The 15,707-nt window shown below is 34.9% G+C and overlaps 1 long non-coding RNA gene across 1 annotated transcript in view; it reads left to right on the plus strand.

Annotated features, from left to right (window-relative positions):
• Positions 1-8,607: 8,607 nt before the first annotated feature.
• The window catches only part of LOC141570402 (uncharacterized), a 458,083-nt gene continuing 450,983 nt past the window's right edge, over positions 8,608-15,707 (plus strand). The window contains exon 1 of the long non-coding RNA XR_012494406.2: positions 8,608-8,719. This is a non-coding gene — a long non-coding RNA (uncharacterized LOC141570402). The remainder of the gene's footprint in view (positions 8,720-15,707) is intronic.

The following is a 15,707-nucleotide window of genomic DNA, read 5'->3' on the forward strand; positions in this document are numbered from 1 at the left end:
GAAAATTGATTATGCTTTGGAATTTTAATACACTAGAAGAGATACAAGTTTGAGTCTTAATAATAGAAGCTATTCTGTGGTTTGTCATTCAAAACTTGAGATGATAGTATAATTACTACCTCTTTAAACAATTAATTTTTATTTTGAGTAGGGAACCCTTAAAAAAATGAAGCCATATGCGGAAGATGATAGATAAAAGCAGAGCTGCCCTGGTTGAGGCAAAGCCTCCCATCTCTTGACTTCCCTCTTGCATCTGTTGGCAACAATCCAAAGATCTCTTCTGAACCACAGGGTTCTAACCACTACTGTCTACAAATGCTTATTCTCAGGATACTTCACAGACAGCATAATGCCTAAGAATATGGTGAGGAGCAGAATCATGGTCCTCCAAAGATGTCTACATCCCTACCCCTGGATTCTGTGAATATTTACTTTTTATGGCAAAGGAGATTTTGCAAGTGTAATTAAGTTAAGGAGCTTGAGCTAGGTTACCCTAAATCATCCTTGTGGGCCTGATATAATCACTGGAGTTCTATTAAGTAAAAGATGGAGACAGAAGAGTCAGAGTCAAAGAAGGAAGGAAATGTGATGGTGGAAGCTGAGGTTGCAGCAATACAGCCACTGGCTTTGAAGATGGAAAATGGGGCCATGAGCCAAGAAATGCCAGTAGCCTCAAGAAGCTGGAAAAGGCAAGGAAACATTATCCCCTAGCGCTTCTGGAAATAAACAGCCTAATTGACACCTGGATTTTCACCTTCTAAAATTGATTTTAGACTTCTGATCTTCAGAACTGACAGATAATATTTTTTGTTGTTTTAAGTCACTAAGTTCATGGCAATTTTTTACAGAAGCAATAGAAAACTAATACAAGAATTAAGCTAACAACTGGTACAAAAGTATAGCCTGGTTTATGGCTCTTTGAACCAAACCTCAAGGTTTGCAAGATTAATATGTGAGCCAAGTTCATTTCCTTTAAAACATTATTAATTTGTAATATCTATGGTTGTATCACCATTTAAAAATAACATAATATGAGGCAAGATTTAATAACATTTAATACATTTCTGCCCTCATTATTTTCAAAAGGCTTTTACATTGATTGTTTTGTTTAATATATTCACGCACACACACACACACAAATAAGTGGCTCTCAGGAATGCTTAACCCATTTGCTCTAAATCAAAAGTTCAACCTCAGAGGTAGGTGGTAACAAACAATTTAATCCAACAAATTTTTAATACTTCAGGTGTCGCGTCCTGCGCGACATGGGTTGTGGGGAGCGAGGAGGGCAACGCAGGGTTAGGAAAGACAGTAGCCAAGAATAGAGTGCAAGCAGGGCCAAGGGACTCCAGCCTCAAGGACTGAGCCCAAATCGGGCCTATGCATTAGCTTTTATTAGTTATGTGGGGAAGTAAAAGAGATAAAGCTTGTCAATCTCAAGATCTGTGAATCCCATACATTGTAATAGGAAACTGATTCAAACCAATCTCCCTTGCCTGTAGGCAACAGAACCTTAAGTCTCAGGATGTATGTAGTTCCCCAAGGGACAAAACCTTTATGCATATGAATGGATGGAGAGCACATCATTGAATCTCTTCCTGTGCAGGTTGTGGGAAGAAATGCAGCCACGGAGGCAGAGGCTCTCCTTAGCCAGGGGAAGGTGAGGGGATGTGCCCAGCTCTATCAGCTCCGTGGGTACTCCTGTTGGTCTCCACATGGCTCCATCTGGCTTGGATTGTTCCCTCCATGGGAAATCTTACCAGTCATTGGCTGACCAGCCATATTTGGGGGCCAAACAGGGAGAGATAAGGTGTAAGCACAAAGATGAAGCAAAGTCCCTGAAAGGATCCATCTCACAGACTCTCCTTTCTTTAGGGGCAGGTATGAGGAGACAGACGGGTAGGCTGCTGCGTGGCAACATTCAGGTTCTTCTATGACATTGCTCTCAGGCAATTATAGAATTTGTAATAGAAAATCATCAATAAAGAGGAAACACTACATGCTGAAGCAACCCATCTCAATTTAAAAAAAACAAAAAACAAACAAACAAACAAAAACTTCTACTTATTCAGAAATTCTCCTTCTCTTAAAACTTGAATACCTTGGTACCAGTTTTATCTTTTTTCTTTTTTTGTTAATTAATTTTATTGCAGTGACAATTGTACAGTTTTATCTTTTGAGCCTACAAAGCATATAGCTTGTGACTTGCCTCAGTAAGAAATCTGAAGACAATCAACCTGCTCTCTGCTCCTTTCATTACCCTCTTGTTTCCAAATTGTAATGACAATTACTTTCTCATTTTAACTCGTTTTTGACACTTATCCCCTTTTTTCTTGATTCCAAATAATAATCATAATCATGCTCAAAATGAAAATCATAATAATAACTGATTCTTCTATCATTTGTACCGTGGATCATTATCACCAGGTAGATACAATTCATCAACTTCAGGAGACAGCCTAGAGGAATTCATTGATTCTGAAATTCCTCATCTTTCTTGGACTGCACCTTTCTCTCACATGTTTTCATTTCTTTTTTCATTGGAAATTTATTTTTAACAGAAATGACAGCAGAAAAATATGATCTCAGGAATTCTGTTCTCTTTTGTCACACATTAACATTTTATAATTGACCCAAGCAGTGGGCCTATACTCTCTTTGATTTTATCTGAGAGCTGGTATAATTTAAAATCACAGCGAATAAATAAAAAATCTTGGGAAAACAAACAAACAAACAAACAAAAACAAACAAACAAAAAATGCTAAAACAAACAAAAAGCACCACAACCAACACCACCAAAACATTTTCTGATGTGGTTTGCTTTTATTTTATGATCATGGATGAGCTCTGAATTCTAAGAAGCACCATTATAGCTCCCTGAGACCTTCTTACTGCTTCATCCTAATGAGATGAGGGAAGGAGTGTTTCCTTTACTTCATATAAAGTCACAAGTCTGCTAATTGGTAGAGGTGGGTGTCATTCTTTAAGTCCAAGTCTAGTTCAACTTCTTCCATAACATTTTTCTTGGTGTCAATCCAAAGGACAGTGCCTAAAAATTGCATTGGATTCCCTAGGAGCCCGCTTTGGGTGTAATAAGTGTTCGTTACACAAGAAGTATGCTCTGATAATAAATTCCAACTGTTATGAATCACTGTTTCATTTAACCTATTTGTTAGCCATTCTGACTCATCTGTCCTCATACTTGGAGAGGTAAAGCATGACTGATCAAATGCATGCTTCAACCCAGGAGGGTTACTTTAGGCTACTTGAAAATGATCAGAGCTGTTAATTGCTTTGTGGCTGATTTTAATCCCCTCTCAGAGAATCTTGTCTGTAATGTTTCCTGCTAATCTCATCCAAGAGATGCTTTCTTTCCATTTGGCTTCCAAATATGCCAGTGCTCATTGAGTTTATTTTCCTGCACTATTCATCTTAGGTGTCCTATGTCTTTTCCATGACAAACAAGAACATTAAAAATTAAACAGAGGTAGATGAGGATAAAGGGGATCAAATATATGGTGATGGAAAAAGAACTGAGTCTGAGTGATGAGCACACAATGGGATTTATAGATGATGTAATACACAATTGTACACCTGAAATCTATGTAATTTTGCTAACAATTGTCACCCCAATAAACTTCAGTTAAATAAAAAAAAATTAAACGGAAAGAAAAATGAAGTTATTTATTTCTTTTCATATGTTCTGATAATTTTTTCTTTTCTTTAGGAAAACACTGCTTTGGTATTTAATGTCTACTGCATTCCCATAGATTCTCGTACCAATAAATTATCTACATGGGATGAGTGTTCTTTTATAGTTTAGTCCTTTTTAAAAGTTCCCTGCCTCTTAAAGGGTGAATGCCTTTCTCTTTCTTCATTTTTCAAAACAATTAAATGGGGGGAAAAACGTATTAATTGTTATGTTATTCACATCTAAGCATTACATTTATATATTGTTTTATATTCGATTACTGTTATTTTCTGCAGCTTCTGAAGGCAAAAACTAACTAACTAACTAAATAAATAAATAAAATGCAGTGACATTTATTCCGAAGGGAAACATTTAGTTATGTGTCTTTAGATTACATAAACTCTCCAGGCTTTATTTGCTTCATTTATATATTCATTCAGCAGTGATTTGTTGAGCCCCGTTTCTATGCACTATTAGACCGAGAACTTGAAGGTAAATGATCACGACCAAACTGAGGCTCTTACATGCTAGTGAGAGATGGGGTGAAGCAGGTGTAAGGGCAGATGGTAGAAACATCTCAGAGAAGAGAGAACATCTGGGCTAAGTTTTAAAGTGATGGAGTGAAATTAAATCTAGGTTTGTGTGCCTTCAAATTTCACTCTGTCAGTATAGAATGGGGCACAGAATAAGATATATGAGTTGCCCAGTTTATCTTCAGACCTATAACCAGAACAAAAACACCCAGTGACACCACAGACAAGTGAGTTAATTCTTTATGCCACTACATTTATGAGTGATTTGTTAGTATAGCATTATAGTAGCAATAGTTGACTAATACAGAAATTGAAGCTTGAAGTCTGAATGTAGGCTTTTATCATAAGGCAACATAAAGAGGGCATCCGATTTGAAATCAAAAAAGCTTCTGGCTGAAAAGAAAACTGTGATAAAAGTTTGAGCAACAGACAGGAAGTAGCACTAATGCGAGGAAAGTAGACTGGGGTTGAGATTGTTGACGAACCTGGAGAGAGGCCCTTTCAGTCTGCCATAAGGTATAAAAAGATGAGTTCATGGAAAATGTTGCCAACTGTAGTTGGAAAAATCATACTGCACCACATCTTTGACAGGATTCTGGAGATTTCTTCTCAATGATTATCCTAGTTGAGCACATACAGCAATTAGGAAAAACAAACAATACTAACAAAACCACCATTGCCATTTCTACTCATACATTTATGAAACTTGCAGGCAGGGAAGTGAAGGAACCTGGCTGCAGGTGAGCTTCATCTCAACCCAGGTTTCCAAATTTGAAGAGGCAATGCAGTATCATCTCACCCACCACACAACAAGGCAGTTCATCTCATAGGTGGAATGATTTAAAATACAGTGTTTTGAGTTCATTATAATTAAGATAAACATTTTACATGAATTACTAATAAAATGAATAAAAATTTATTAGAAATTAGTGCTTGCTGTATAACACTAATTTCAAACCCTTTCCTTCTTCTATTCTCATAATTAAAAACACAAAAACAAAAATTATGTATCTCTCTAACCTCTTAAAATTGATATTAAAAATATTTCCTATATGTCTAAATTGGTGGTAAGAATTCAATATCCAGTTCATTTTACATACCAGTTTTTAAAAATAAAACTCATCACTTTCATTGTTTTGTTTAACTATTTATATTTATTTGCTTAAAAATAAATAGGAGGCAAAAACTACTTTTTAAGAACCAGAATTTTCAACATTTTACCTTTCATCGCCTCTAAATTTTGTGTATGTATTTACTGTGTGTTTTGTTTTTAATAGTTTATATCATCACTTGATTCAAAATAAAAGTAATATAATAAGGCAAATATTGAAAAGTCTGGTTTCTACATATATCTCCTATATGTAACCACTTTTACTTGGTCCTTTGTATAATTCCAATTTTTTTATGGAATTATGCAAGCAATATATATATATATATATATACACACACACACATATATGTATATACACATATATGTGATATATATGTATATATACACACATGATATATGTATCATATATATGATATACATATAAGGATATATATATATGATATAAGAATGTATATAGGATTAGCTTATGTTTCTGAAGGTAAATTTTGTTACTTATTAGGATGAGATAGTATTTAGCATCAATTCTATTCTCTTTTTTCTTTTCTGTATAAAGTAAACTCTGAGAAACCTTGTTCACCTGTGTTGATAAGTGAGAATTAATGGAGTTACAGCAGTATCTTTGAATTCTTAAACTTTTAAATCATATACTTAAAACAACATAAAAAAGTCACTATTATTAAAGTATTTAATAACTTACCAGATGAAACTCAGTCATGTGTTCCTTTAACTTTTGTTGAATGCAAATAGTTGGAAACCATTGAAGTACAAAGTATTGTTTGTTTCTATTCATCAGTCATTCCCTTTTTCAAAATCAAAAGCAACATTTTGAAAATCATTGCTGTTTTACCATTCTGTAGTTTTTAACCTCCTAGAATAATAGAAGATGATAAAAGGAGGGAAAGAAATAAGATTTTAATTGGAGAAGAAAAATTATGAATGGAATTTAGGCAAAGGAGCAAAACTCAACTACATGTTTCTTTTCATAGATCAGTTTTGGTTCCGTGTATATAAGAGAGTTTAAGATCTGAAAATTAATTCCTTTAACATTCTTTTTTGCATACTCCTTGTGAATTCTTTATGTACCCCATGCTAGCCATATCCCACTCAATATTGAAGAATACAGCTGTTTGCTGCTTCAGAATATGTTCTTAAACACTGAAGACTGTACTTTTATTCTCTTCTTAATGGCATACATACATTCTAGAAGTATTCTCTTAAAGCAAAAGTTCTCTAAAATAATCCCTCTTCAAGAGAAACAATGGTCTATTCTACTAATTAAGTTATTCAGAAAAATTCCTGGTGCTTGTCAAATATGTGTAGATCAAAAATACTTATGGATTGATTAAAAGAAGTTATCAAGAGTAAATGCAATGCATAAACAACTAGTTCAAATTTGGTCACCTTGCTGTTCACCTGCCAGTTCCTCTAAGGGAATCGGAGTATTGGCCCTAATAGGAAATATCTACCTAGTTCAGCTGCCTTTTAATAAGTGTAGCAAAGCAGTAAGTGAGACTTTTCCTGCTGTTTTAGATGTCTGGCTGGGGCTTGAAAGCAGAGTACGATGGGTGTTAAGTGCCCACACATTCTGCAGAGGTGCTAGACCGTCTATGCAGAACTTGTTGGAAAGTGGCCCAAATTGGTTCTACATCACTTAACCCATCACCACCTCCAGCCTATATGTAAGAGAAGGCTAACAAATTAATGGGTGAGGACTGATGAACACGGATATCCTGGAGGAAAGTTTTGGAGTGCTATGCTTTTCCTCTTCCATTTCTTGGGGAGAAGGGTGTGCTTCTTTTTAACTTAAGCCATGTGAATAGTATTTCAAGAAACCATCCAAAGAGCTTGTAGGTATAGAATCTCATGCCTGACTGTCACTGGAAAAGAAAACTAAAGACTGGCTGGTATTAGCTGAGAAGCAGAACAGAAAAAGAGGGCTCCATAGAGGATGACTCATTTCTAGTGTTTCATATTATAGAAAAGGGTATGAGTTTTCCCTTAGATTAAGAGAATGTTGAGTATTATAGCCAAGCTTGAGCCAGGAGGACATGACACCATGAATAATAGGCTGTGTGGGACATTAGCAAGAAGGGAACAGCTGAAGAGAAACTCAAGAGGTGGTATGGCACCTTTGTGAAGAGTATGAAAGTAGGAGATATTAGAAGAACTCAAGAGACAGAGCTGATATTTAGGTACTGGTCATAAAGAAAGCAACAATTTTAGATTAAAATAGTATCAGTCAATTCAGGTCCTTTGCCCATTTTTAAATCAAATTATTTTTTTTTCTATTAAGATGTATGAGTTCCTTATATACTTTTCCAATGAAGATGTACATAAAAAGCACAACATTATCAACCATCAGGGAAATGCAAATCAAAACCACAATGAGATATCACTCATACCTGTAAGGATGGCTAATATACGTGTGTGTGTGTATGTGTGTGTGTGTGTGTGTGTGTGTGTGTGTGTGTGTGTGTATACATACACACACAACAGGTGATAATAAATGTTGGTGAGAATGTGAAGAAAAGAGAAATTTGTGCAATGTACAATGTGTATCAGTACAGCCATCATGGAAAACAGTATGGAGGTTCCTCAAAAAATTAAAAGGAAAACTACCATATTTTTTAGCAAACCCACTTCTGGGTATGCATTTGAAGGAAACGAAATCAATGTCTTGACAAGGTATGCACCCCCATGCTCATTTCAGCATTATTTACAATAGCCAAGACATAGAAACAACCTGAACAGTAGACAAATGTGTGTGTGTGTGTGTGTGTGTGTGTGTGTGTGTGTGTGTGGAGATATATATGTGTATATATATATATATGTGTGTATGGATATATATATATATCCATACACACACACATATATATGTATGTGGATATATATAATGGAATATTATTTAGCCATAGAAAGAAGGAAGTCTTGCCATTTGTGATGACATGGATAAACCTAGAAGGATTATGTTAAATGAAATAAGCCAGACAGAGAAAGATAAATACTGTATGGTATCACTTATATGTGGAGTCTGAAAAAAAACCGAACTTGTAAAAACAGAGAGTAGAATGGTGGTCACCAGCGTCTGCTGCCAATGTTTCCCACCACTGCTATGTACTCTTAGTAAACGGCAATAGTTAAGCATATAAAATAGACCTGCCTCATGAGAAGAACAAGTACTTTCTTTTAGTCAAGTCTTTTCAAGTGTCAGTATGGAAAAGGGTCTTTTTCTCCTTGATGCCATAATTTTGTTTTGTTTTATCTTCAGGTTTTAGATGAATAATAAGATAAAGCCACTGAATTTCAAGGATATTTTCAGCTTCAGATGTCTATGATAAAATTGAGAAGACGGAAGTGAATAATCTACTAGAAGATGCGGTTCAGGTAAGAAACCCAGAACAGGAAGGAAATACAGAGAGCGACTTAGATGGGAGAAGTATAAACATGCATGAGAAGACAGTTGCTTCTCAGCTTTCTCTGTGATAAGTGGAGATACGACTAAAAAAGTCCAGGCATTTATTCCAGTTGATACTGGATGGGCTGTGCAAATCCGTCCCAACACAACAGTGGCATCCACTGCCTAAGCATGGGTATTATGAGGAAGCCCAAGAGATCATGGCCATGGTCAGAAGCCAAATGATATCTTTACTTATGCTCTCTACATTTCCCTTTCTTAAAAACAAATCATTTTTTTTCAGATTAAGTATTTAATAACGATCCTTATTTTGTGTTAGGCACTCTACTAAGTGTGTATGTATGTATATATATATATATATATATATATATATATATATATATATATATATATATATATATATAAAATTTCATTCCCTATTCACCACAGCCTTAAAGAGGTAAGTGTTGTTATTTCCATTTTTCAGATGAGTCTCAAAGAGGTAAAACAACTTGAACAAACAGAAGGCTGCAGAATTAAGATTCAAACCCAGATGACCCACCCCAAAAAGCATGTTCTGAGCCTCAATACTAGATACTAGCCTCAATACTAGAGCCTCAACCCTGTCTCTTGGGTTTAAGGGCCTGGGGCATTAATATCTCTCCAGAATCTATACTCAATTCTACCATCATATTTCTAATTTGCTTTACTTCTTAACCACATAATCCTGGACACAAATCAGAAGCAGATGGTAAACAGCTATTCTTATTCTCGAGTTATGTCTTAGTTTTATTAAAGAGTGCCCCACTGTCTAGGTTGCTTAGTCTTAAACTCAAGGTGGCTAAGTTAATTCAAGTAACTAAAGAATCAAGTGAGCGATAAAATATCATAAAACTGGTTACTGCGTATGGCAAGATTCCTTACAAAGGAGCAGTATTCATACATCTATCAATTATCAATTTCTTAACATTTTCTAGAAAATAAAGTAGCTGAAACACACAAAATAGAAGATAATATAATTGAAATTGAAAGAAATAATAAACTGTTTCTGTATTTCTAATGTCAATTTATTATAGATGTTTAATTAAAATCAAAATCTCTAAAATATTGCTATGTTTAGGAGTTACACATATTTTATATAACTGGTACTTTTTTATAGTGAAAAATTTGTCATAATTAAAGCAATTATCAAAGAATATAGGCATTATAACAATGAGAAGGGACTGGGAATCACATAAAGCCAGATATTTTGTATTTACTGATTTTTAGGGCCTATGATTGCATAAATAGGAATTAATGAATGCCCTTTCTGAACTCAATTTCATAATCTTCAATGCCAGAGATAGCCATGCAATTGAGACTTTGAGGTGTTAAACGGTCAGTGGAGAGAAGGTAACAGTGCTTAACAGAAAGCTAATGACTCATCAGATGGTTCAAACCTTACTCACTGGTCATGAAGTCTTCCAGATTCAGACAAGTGTAGCATATACCATTGATATTGGAAATATAAAGCCAAGTATAGAATTTAGAAGTGATGCTATTGATGTTGATTTTCTCCTATCCCAATGTTCTGTTTTGGAAATTATGTTGTTACAAACTTGCATTTCAACTTACATGTTTGAAAATTTCCATTATTAGAACATCTAGTGATCGTCTTTTACTTTATTTGATTTTTAAAATTAGTTCAGGTGTACAGAACAACATAGTGATTAGACATTTACACACCTCACAAAATGATACCCCAAAAAGTCCACTACCCATCTGGCACTGTACATAGCTAATACAATACCATTGACTATATTCAGTTTGCAGTACTTTACATCCCATGGCTATATATAATTCTTAGTTGTAGTTGACATTCAATATTATTTAATATTAGTTTCAGATGTACTGCATGGTGGTTAGACATTTATATAATTTATGAAGTGATCGCTTGATAAGTCTAGCATCCATCTGACACTATACATAGTTTTTACAATATTATTGATTATACTCCCCATACTGTATTTCACATCCCTGTGACTATTTTGTGACTACCAATTTGTACTTCCTAATCCCTTTAACTTTCTTATCCATCCCCTGACCCCCACCACCTCTGGCAACCATCAATTTGTTCTCTTTATCTATGAGTCTATTTTGGTTTTGTTTGTTTATTTATTCTGTTCTTTAGATTCCACATATAAGTGAGATCATATGGTATTTTTCTTTCTCAGTCTGACTTATTTCACTCAGCGTAATACCCTCTAGGTCCATCCATATTGTTGCAAATGGAAAGATTTCATTTTTTTATGGCAGAGTAATACACCATTGTATATATTATGTACTGCAATTTCGTTTTCCAATCATCTGTTGATAGGCATTTTGGTTGTTTTCATATCTTGGCTATTATGAATAGTGCTGTAGTAAACATAGGGGTACATATGTTTTGAATTAGTGTTTTGGATTTCTTAGGATAAATACCAAGGAGTAGAATTGCTGGGTCATAAGGTATTTCTAGTTTCAATTTTTGAGGAACCTCCACACTGATTTCCATAGTGGCTGCGCCAATTTGCAGTCAACACCAAGAGTGCACAAGGGTTCCCTCTTCTCCACATCCTCATCAACACCATTGTTGATTTATTGATGATAGCCATTCTGACAGGTATGAGGTATTATCTCATTATGGTTTTAATTTGCATTTCTCTGATGATTAATGACATTGAGCATCTTTTCATGTCTATTGGCCATCTGTATGTCCTCTTTAGAGAAATGTCTATTCATGTCCTCTGCTCAATTTTTAATCAGATTATGTTTTTTTGGTGTTGAGTGGTACATTGTCTTTTATTTTATCTTATTTTTTTTATTTCAATTTTTTTTAAAAGATTTTATTGGGGAAGGGGAACAGTGTATTTCCAGGACCCATCAGCGCCAAGTCAAGTTGTTGTCCTTCAATCTTAGTTGTAGAGGGCACAGCTCAGCTCTAAGTCCAGTCACCATTTTTCAATCTAGTTGCGGGGGTGGTGAGGTAGGGGTGGGGTGCAGCCCACCATCCCATGTGGGAATTGAACTGGCAACCTTGTTGTTAAGAGCTCGTACTTTAACCAACTGAGCCATCTGGCTGCCCACCAGGAGCTCAGTGGCTGCTCAGCTCAAGTTGTTGTCTTCAATCTAGTTGCGGAGGGCACAGCTCACTGGCCCATGTGGGAATCAAACCAGCAACCTGTTGCTCAGAGCTCACACTCTAACCAACTGAGCCATCCAGTTGCCCCATCTTTTACTTTTAAGAAAGCTCATAAGGTTTGTATGATAACAGATAAGAAATCTATGAAAAACTAAGAAGACTCTAAAAGGTTCATGTGAACATAAATAGGGAAAATTTTGTATCTGAATATCTCTTTTTATTTTTACTTTCTTATGCTTCCCTTAGAAACATATTGGAAAGAAAACTATCCCTTTAACTATCCCTTTGGTGAGAAGTCTATCAGTAGGTTTCACTTTTCTTGTTCATATATACAATAAAGTGGTTCATACTTATACAAGCCTGATTTTTAATCTGTAGTCCTGATTTCCCTGTCGAGATTTCCACTTAGTATCAATATATTGTATGATGGAACTCAGTCTTGTATTTTATAGCCATATATTTTTCCAAGTGTTTCCACATTACAAAACTCCCCATCTAAGCAACAATCATTGGACTTTAGCAGTTTAGAATTTAACTGTTGTACAAAAGGTTAACATCATTACCAAGGTGAGCAACCAAATGAGTATCATACTGGGGAAGGAGAGCGAAAGCTACTGGAACTAGGATTTCTGAGGGCTTTTTACCATATGCAACAGGAAAATCTGAGTTGTAATTGGTTTAGTATACTCTGCAGCTGGCACAGAAAGTGTTTGTCAAAAGTGAAGTACCCTTCAGTTCAATAACACATTCACAAGAGTCTATTTGCATGAGTGTCATTTAAAGTTTTGATATACATTCAGTAAAATTAAAATGATATTTATTCTCATAATGTCATTTAAATTCATATTATTTTATTTGATGTGTCTGATAGAATATTAAGATACTTTATTTCAAGCGTTTAAAACTCATTAATCACTGGTTTGAACATTATATTAATATTTGTATGTCTATGTGGATATCACATACAAATATGATTAATCATGTATGTGTGTGGACATATGCATATATATGTAAAGAACTTCTATCAACTGTTACTGGCCTCGTATTATAGGGAACAATCTGTACTTTCAATGAAATTGGACCTTAAGTAAGAATCTTTCAAACTAGATCATGTCACTTATTGCTTCCATTTTCCTAGATGTTTTGCTACCTGAATAGATTGAAAGATTAAAAAAAAAGTTCATCAAAGATAAAGATATGGCAGTGTTTATAGAGTCAGCTATAGTTTCAACATGATATGAACGAAATTTGTTCAAATAACTTGAATTATTATTATATTTTGATGGTGTATGTGTGTGTGTGGGTTGGGGGCTGTTTCATATCTTCCCCTAGGGGATATAAACATTTATAGTAAACCTGTAGTAAGTTCAAATGAAGCAGGAAAGGTAAATATTTCTCTTCATGATATCTTAAGCCCGAAGAAGTAAAAATATAATTAAGTGCATAATCAAACATCCATGAATAAATTAAATAAGTACTCTTGTACCCTATATTGTATTCCAACAGCTTTATAATATGTGTCTTATAGGGTGGAGCATTCTATTACTGAGGCATGCATCTAGGTGTTGACTAGTCATTAAAAATAATTTCCTTGACACAGATAGTCTTCTATTTTCCTTTCTTCTGTTTTCCTTTCTTCTTCTTCCCTTTCTCCCTCCCCTTCTTCCTTCTTTCCTTCTGTTTGGGTAAATAGATCTCATAAGTCTTTTGAGTTTGACTTTTTGTTTATACCCCCTCTTGTATATATTCTTGAATTTTCCAAGGAAAATGCATTTTCTTCATATGTGAAGAAGTGTATTGATTTTAAATAGAATGGAATATTTGTTAAGCAACGATCTTTTGTAATTTGTGCATGTTGGAAGACACTGCTTACATATTTTAAACTGGAGATTGTTAAAAGTTACAGTTTATGAAACTGTTATCACTGATACCATCTGGATAATGCTTGGCAGTATAAAAAGTCTGAGCACGTACACCAGTTAAGGCTATTTTCTCATTCCAGGAGGTCATAATGAAACTCCATGTGGAAATAGGTCTATATAAGGAAAGAACATTGTTCATATTTGAATGGGGACAACAGAAGGCAAGTGAAGTATACAGAAGTTTTATGGGATGTGAGATGAGGAACAGCTAATACAATTATGCCGGCATAACTGTATGAGAGGAGGGTCAAGGAAGTTGAATGTTAACTTACCGAATGAAATATGTCAAAGAAAATCACAGCCTTAAGTGGAGTCAGCCCTTCTCATAATTTAAACCTTGAAACTTAGTGTTTTAAACTCAGAACTGATAACTTTTAAAAGTCAATTTTCAGACAGATGAAGACAGCTATCTGGATCTCTGATCTTGAATTAAATGTCCTTTGGGGAACAGGTTGAGAAAGAGCTTGAGAAAATGAAGAGATAAGAATCTAATCTACTGTTACCTACCAGCTTCAACATTAACTAGCTGCATTTGTATCCCATGTCAGACTGGTCCTTAGAATAAGGCCGGTGTCTTCCTGTCCCAGTGACAAGGTACAGAGTCTCACAAGCTCTGGGAATTAAGTAGTTAGAGGGACTATCCCCAGGGTGATTTTCAAGGGTCTCTGAAATGACATCTCCATTCTGTCTCTTCTCTTTAAGGTGAAAAGAAGCATAATCTCCTTTTTTTTTTTCCTGGCACACATTGTCTTTACATCCGAAACATATGTCAGTAATCGAATAATGTAATTCATAGCATCTCCAAAATAAGTGAGCCTATCACCTTCACATTAACCAGTGATTGAGTGATTCACAACCTTTCTTTCTTTCTTTTTTTCACCAACAATAATCTCTTCTATTATTTACTCCTCATTCTATGAACTTCAAAATTTGAAGGAAAAAAAAAAAAGTCTATATAGAGAATTTACTCCCAGTAAATAACAGCTTAGTCCTCCCTAGATAACCGTCAATTAGAGATTCTGATAATCATAAATAGAGTCAAGGCAATAAAAGTCAAGAGATGGAATAGCAACCTCATGAACAGTATGAAAACTGAAGACTGGCTTTCTGTCCTGGCTCTGCAACTTACTAGCTGTGTAATCATGGACAGCTTAACCTTTCTAGACCTCTCCTCCTCATCTGTGACAAATGGGAAAACAATGGCACCCACATCACATCACTGTGGGGAATTAAATGTGCTCATATATATAAGCACTTATAATGGTTCCTGGCACCTAGTATCACTATAAAAGTGCTTGCTGCTCTTCATATTTTAATTAGCCTATGAAGACTTACGACAGGTAAATAAATGTATTACTCCCATAAAGTTTTATTTTTTATCACCATTAGATCATTTGTAAAATAAAAATATCTCTTGTCTCGAAGGGGTCTCAGATCAGAAATCACTACAACAGTGTGCACCTCCTGGAGAAGAGGTTCTATATTTACAACCATTTTCATATTCCTGTGCTTTGTAACGTGTTTTTGTATGTAGATACTCAACAAATTCATGCATACGTTTATATTTTTGAGGCAGATATTATGTATATGCATCTAGTCTAAAAGATTTATGATGAAATTGAGTTATAAGGTTTGATAATATGCACTGTTTTAATCATTTGACTTTTATCATTTGGATTGGTCACATTTTAGCAACTTGCCTCACTTGCAGTTAACACTGGTTTGCTAAATTTCTTAACAAGGATAGCAGGAAGAATTGCGCCAGGAAGAATTGCCCCGAACTAGAACCTGAGCAAAGTATTTCTTTAATTAAGCAATAGAGAAATAGTTAAGAACAGAAACTGGGGGGAAAGAATTAGGGAAGATAAAGGGTACAAAGGAAGCTAAGCTTAAATT

Source organism: Rhinolophus sinicus, chromosome 3 (genome assembly GCF_057876585.1).
Source record: "Rhinolophus sinicus isolate RSI-liver-muscle chromosome 3, RSI-T2T, whole genome shotgun sequence".
Lineage (NCBI taxonomy): Eukaryota > Metazoa > Chordata > Mammalia > Chiroptera > Rhinolophidae > Rhinolophus > Rhinolophus sinicus.